The sequence below is a fragment of the Rhipicephalus microplus genome, chromosome 1 (assembly GCF_043290135.1).
Source record: "Rhipicephalus microplus isolate Deutch F79 chromosome 1, USDA_Rmic, whole genome shotgun sequence".
Classification (NCBI taxonomy): domain Eukaryota; kingdom Metazoa; phylum Arthropoda; class Arachnida; order Ixodida; family Ixodidae; genus Rhipicephalus; species Rhipicephalus microplus.
Genome location: NC_134700.1, coordinates 13,561,396 through 13,567,615, shown reverse-complemented (window position 1 = coordinate 13,567,615; position 6,220 = coordinate 13,561,396). Strand labels below are relative to the sequence as shown.

Here is a 6,220-nt window from a genome sequence, read left to right as displayed (position 1 = left end):
AGCCCTTAGGTATACACTTTTTTTCCTTATTTCATTGAACGAGGGTCTCGTAATGGCAGACGTGTTGTGTTTAGGTTGTATAAGAGGGACAATTAATCAGCCGCCCGCACACAATAAGTTCACGTGCTACGTGATGCCAAACATGCGCATAGGAGTGTTTTCACATTTGTCGTTTGGCTTATAGATGGCGCTGACTGTCACTCCTTCTTCTAAGTTCACATATAAACTCAAAAAAGTGGATGGATGGAAGGCCGCTGTGGTAGCTCAGTGGTTAGAGCATCGAACGCGTTATTTAAAGGTCGTATGTTCGATTCTTGCCCACGGCTCGTCACTCTTTCATCCACTTTTCTTTCTTCTTATTTACATTCCATTGGTTCTAATAACTTCCCCTGTACATTCCTTGGCATTACTGTCTGTTAGATCTCATTATATTGTGTTAAAACACGCAAAAACGAGCCCTTAGGTATACACTTCTTTCCCTTATTTCATTGAATGAGGGTCTCATACTCGCAGAATTGGTGTGTTTAGGTTGTATAAGAGGGACAATTAATCAGCTGCCCGCTCACAATAAGTTCACGTGCTACGTGACGCCAAACATGCGCATAGGAGTGTTTTCACATTTGTCGTTTGGCTTATAAATGGCACTGACTGTCACTCCTACTTCAAATTCACATATATACTCATAAAAGTGGATGGAGGGAAGGTAGCTGTGGTAGATCAGTGGTTAGAGCATCGAACGCGTTATTCGAAGGTCGTAGGTTCGATTCCACCCACGGCTGGTTATTTTTTTATCCACTTTTCTTTCTTCTTATTTACATTCCATTGGTTCAAATAACTTCCATGTACATTCCTTGGCATTACGGTCTGTTAGATCTCATTATATTGTGTTAAAACACGCAAAAACGAGCCCTTAGGTATACACTTCTTTCCCTTATTTCATTGAACGAGGGTCTCGTACCGGCAGACTTGGTGTCTTTGGGTTGTATAAGAGGGACAATAAATCAGCTGCCCGCTCATAATAAGTTCACGTGCTACGTGACGCCAAACATGCGCATAAGAGTGTTTTCACCATCGTCGTTTTGCTTATAGATGGTGCTGACTGTCACTCCTTCTTCTGAATTCACATATAAACTCAGAAAAGTGGATGGAGGGAAGGCCGCTGTGGTAGCTCAGTGGTTAGAGCATCGAACGTGTTATTTGAAGGTCGTAGGTTCGATTCCTGCCCACGGCTGTTTATTTTTCATCCACTTTTCTTTCTTCTTATTTACATTCCATTGGTTCTAATAACTTCCCCTGTACATTCCTTGGCATTACTCTCTGTTAGATCTCATTATTATTGTGTTAAAACACGGAAAAACGAGCGCTTAGGTATACACTTTTTTCCCTTATTTCATTGAACGAGGGTCTCGTACTGGCAGACTTGGTGTCTTTAGGTTGTATAAGAGGGACAATTAATCAGCTGCCCGCTCATAATAAGTTCACGTGCTACGTGACGCCAAACATGCGCATAAGAGTGTTTTCACAATCGTTGTTTTGCTTATAGATGGTGCTGACTGTCACTCCTTCTTCTGAATTCACATATAAACTCAAAAAAGTGGATGGAGGGAAGGCCGCTGTGGTAGCTCAGTGGTTAGAGCATCGAACGTGTTATTTGAAGGTCGTAGGTTTGATTCCTGCCCACGGCTGGTTATTTTTTCATCCACTTTTCTTTCTTCTTATTTACATTTCATTGGTTCTAATAACTTCCCCTGTACATTTCTTGGCATTACTGTCTGTTAGATCTCAATATTATTGTGTTAAAATACGGAAAAACAAAGCCCCTAGGTATACACTTCTTTCCCTTATTTCATTGAACGAGGGTCTCGTACTCGCAGAATTCGTGTGTTTAGGTTGTATAAGAGGGACAATTAATCAGCTGCTCGCTCATAATAAGTTCACGTGCTACGTGACGCCAAACATGCGCATAGGAGTGTTTTCACAATTGTCGTTTGGTTTATAGATGGCGCTGACTGTCACTCCTTCTTTTAAGTTCACATATAAGCTCAAAAAAGTGGATGGAAGGAAGGCCGCTGTGGTAGCTCAGTGGTTAGAGCATCGAACGCGTTATTTGAAGGTCGTATGTTCGATTCCTGCCCACGGCTCGTTACTCTTTCATCCACTTTTCTTTCTTCTTATTTACATTCCATTGGTTCTAATAACTTCCCCTGCACATTCCTTGGCATTACTGTCGGTTAGATCTCATTAATATTGTGTTAAAACACGCAAAAACGAGCCCTTAGGTATACACTTCTTTCCCTTATTTCAATGAACAAGGGTCTCGTACTCGCAGAAGTGGTGTGTTTAGGTTGTATAAGAGGAACAATTAGTCAGCTGCCCGCTAAGAATAAGTTCACGTGCTACGTGACGCCAAACATGCGCATAGGAGTGTTTTCACATTCGTCGTTTGGCTTATAGATGGCGCTGACTGTCACTCCTTCTTCTGAGTTCACATATAAACTCAAAAAAGTGGATGGCGGGAAGGCAGCTGTGGTAGATCAGTGGTTAGAGCATCGAACACGTTATTCGAAGGTCGTAGGTTCGATTCCTGCCCACGGCTGGTTATTTTTTCATCCACTTTTCTTTCTTCTTATTTACATTCCATTGGTTCTGATAACTTCCCCTGTACATTTCTTGGCATTACTGTCTGTTAGATCTCATTATTATTGTGTTAAAACACGAAAAAACGAGCCCTTAGGTTTACACTTCTTTCCCCTATTTCATTGAGCTAGGGTCTCGTACTGGCAGACTTGGTGTGTTTAGGTTGTATGAGAGGGACAATTATTCAGCTGCCCGCTCATAATAAGTTCACGTGCAACGTGACGCCAAACATGTGCATAAGTGTGTTTTCACATTCGTCGTTTGGCTTATAGATGGCGCTGACTGTCACTCCTACTTCTAAATTCACATATAAACTCATAAAAGTGGATGGAGGGAAGGCAGCTGTGGTAGATCAGTGGTTAGAGCATCGAACGCGTTATTCGAAGGTCGTAGGTTCGATTCCGCCCACGGCTGGTTATTTTTTCATCCACTTTTCTTTCTTCTTATTTACATTCCATTGGTTCAAATAACTTCCCCTGTACATTCCTTGGCATTACTGTCTGTTAGATGTCATTATTAATGTGTTAAAACACGGAAAAACAAGCGCTTAGGTATACACTTTTTTCCCTTATTTCATTGAACGAGGGTCTCGTACTGGCAGACTTGGTGTCTTTAGGTTGTATAAGAGGGACAATTAATCAGCTGCCCGCTCATAATAAGTTCACGTGCTACGTGACGCCAAACATGCGCATAAGAGTGTTTTCACAATCGTTGTTTTGCTTATAGATGGTGCTGACTGTCACTCCTTCTTCTGAATTCACATATAAACTCAAAAAAGTGGATGGAAGGAAGGCCGCTGTGGTAGCTAAGTGGTTAAAGCATCGAACGCGTTATTCGAAGGTCGTAGGTTTGATTCCTGCCCACGGCTGGTTATTTTTTCATCCACTTTTCTTTCTTCTTATTTACATTCCATTGGTTCTAACAACTTCCCCTGTACATTCCTTGGCATTACTGTCTGTTAGATCTCAATAATATTGTGTTAAAACACGAAAAACGAGCCCTTAGGTATACACTTTTTTCCCTTATTTCATTGAACGAGGGTCTCGTACTGGCAGACGTGTTGTGTTTAGGTTGTATAAGAGGGACAATTAATCAGCTGCCCGCACACAATAAGTTCACGTGCTACGTGATGCCAAACATGCGCATAGGAGTGTTTTCACATTTGTCGTTTGGCTTATAGATGGCGCTGACTGTCACTCCTTCTTCTAAGTTCACATATAAACTCAAAAAAGTGGATGGATGGAAGGCCGCTGTGGTAGCTCAGTGGTTAGAGCATCGAACGCGTTATTTAAAGGTCGTATGTTCGATTCTTGCCCACGGCTCGTCACTCTTTCATCCACTTTTCTTTCTTCTTATTTACATTCCATTGGTTCTAATAACTTCCCCTGTACATTCCTTGGCATTACTGTCTGTTAGATCTCATTATATTGTGTTAAAACACGCAAAAACGAGCCCTTAGGTATACACTTCTTTCCCTTATTACAATGAACGAGGGTCTCGTACTAGCAGACTTGGTGTGCTTAGGTTGTAGAGGAGGGACAATTAATCAGCTGCTCACTCATTATAAGTTCACGTGCTACGTGACGCCAAACATGCGCATAGGAGTGTTTTCACATTCGTCGTTTGGCTTATAGATGGCGCTGACTGCCACTCCTTCTTCTAAGTTCACATATAAACTCAAAAAAGTGGATGGAGGGAAGGCAGCTGTGGTAGATCAGTGGTTAGAGCATCGAACGCGTTATTCGAAGGTCGTAGGTTCGATTCCTGCCCACGGCTGGTTATTTTTTCATCCACTTTTCTTTCTTCTTATTTAGATTCCATTGGTTCTAATAACTTCCCCTGTACATTCCTTGGCATTACTGTCTGTTAGATCTCAATATAATTGTGGTAAAACACGAAAAAACAAAGCCCCTAGGTATACACTTCTTTCCCTTATTTCATTGAATGAGGGTCTCGTACTCGCAGAATTGGTGTGTTTAGGTTGTATAAAAGGGACAATTAATCAGCTGCCCGCTCACAATAAGTTCACGTGCTACGTGACGCTAAACATGCGCATAAGAGTGTTTTCACATTCGTCGTTTGGCTTATAGATGGCGCTGACTGTCACTCCTACTTCCAAATTTACATATAAACTCAAAAAAGTGGATGGATGGAAGGCCGCTGTGGTAGCTCAGTGATTAGACCATCGAACGCGTTATTTGAAGGTCGTAGGTTCGATTTCTGCCCACGGCTTGTTATTTTTTCATCCACTTTTCTTTCTTCCTATTTACATTCCATTGGTTCTAATAACTTCCCCTGTACGTTCCTTGGCATGACTGTCTGTTAGATCTCATTATTATTGTGTTAAAACACGAAAAAACGAGCCCTTAGGTTTACACTTCTTTCCCCTATTTCATTGAGCTAGGGTCTCGTACTGGCAGACTTGGTGTGTTTAGGTTGTATGAGAGGGACAATTAATCAGCGTCCCGATCATAATAAGTTCACGTGCTACGTGACGCCAAACAAGTGCATAAGTGTGTTTTCACATTCGTCGTTTGGCTTATAGATGGCGCTGACTGTCACTCCTACTTCTAAATTCACATATAAACTCATAAAAGTGGATGGAGGGAAGGCAACTGTGGTAGATCAGTGGTTAGAGCATCGAACGCGTTATTCGAAGGTCGTAGGTTCGATTCCGCCCACGGCTGGTTATTTTTTCATCCACTTTTCTTTCTTCTTATTCACATTCCATTGGTTCTAATAACTTCCCCTGTACATTCCTTGGCATGACTGTCTGTTAGATCTCATTAATATTGTGTTAAAACACGCAAAAACGAGCCCTTAGGTATACACTTCTTTCCCTTATTTCATTGAACGACGGTCTCGTACTGGCAGACTTGGTGTGTTTAGGTTGTATAAGAGGGACAATTAATCAGCTGCTCGCTCATAATAAGTTCATGTGCTACGTGACGCCAAACATGCGCATAAGAGTGTTTTCACAATCGTTGTTTTGCTTATAGATGGTGCTGACTGTCACTCCTTCTTGTGAATTCACATATAAACTCAAAAAAGTGGATGGAAGGAAGGCCGCTGTGGTAGCTAAGTGGTTAAAGCATCGAACGCGTTATTCGAAGGTCGTAGGTTTGATTCCTGCCCACGGCTGGTTATTTTTTCATCCACTTTTCTTTCTTCTTATTTACATTCCATTGGTTCTAACAACTTCCCCTGTACATTCCTTGGCATTACTGTCTGTTAGATCTCAATAATATTGTGTTAAAACACGAAAAACGAGCCCTTAGGTATACACTTTTTTTCCTTATTTCATTGAACGAGGGTCTCGTAATGGCAGACGTGTTGTGTTTAGGTTGTATAAGAGGGACAATTAATCAGCCGCCCGCACACAATAAGTTCACGTGCTACGTGATGCCAAACATGCGCATAGGAGTGTTTTCACATTTGTCGTTTGGCTTATAGATGGCGCTGACTGTCACTCCTTCTTCTAAGTTCACATATAAACTCAAAAAAGTGGATGGATGGAAGGCCGCTGTGGTAGCTCAGTGGTTAGAGCATCGAAGGCGTTATTTAAAGGTCGTATGTTCGATTC

General features: G+C 41.8%; 1 non-coding gene across 1 annotated transcript; it reads left to right on the top strand.

The window, feature by feature from the left end:
- The first annotated feature begins 1,158 nt into the window (after positions 1-1,158).
- On the top strand, positions 1,159-1,231 carry TRNAT-UGU (transfer RNA threonine (anticodon UGU)). The gene has a single exon. It is a non-coding gene; the product is annotated as a tRNA-Thr (tRNA).
- Positions 1,232-6,220: the final 4,989 nt, after the last annotated feature.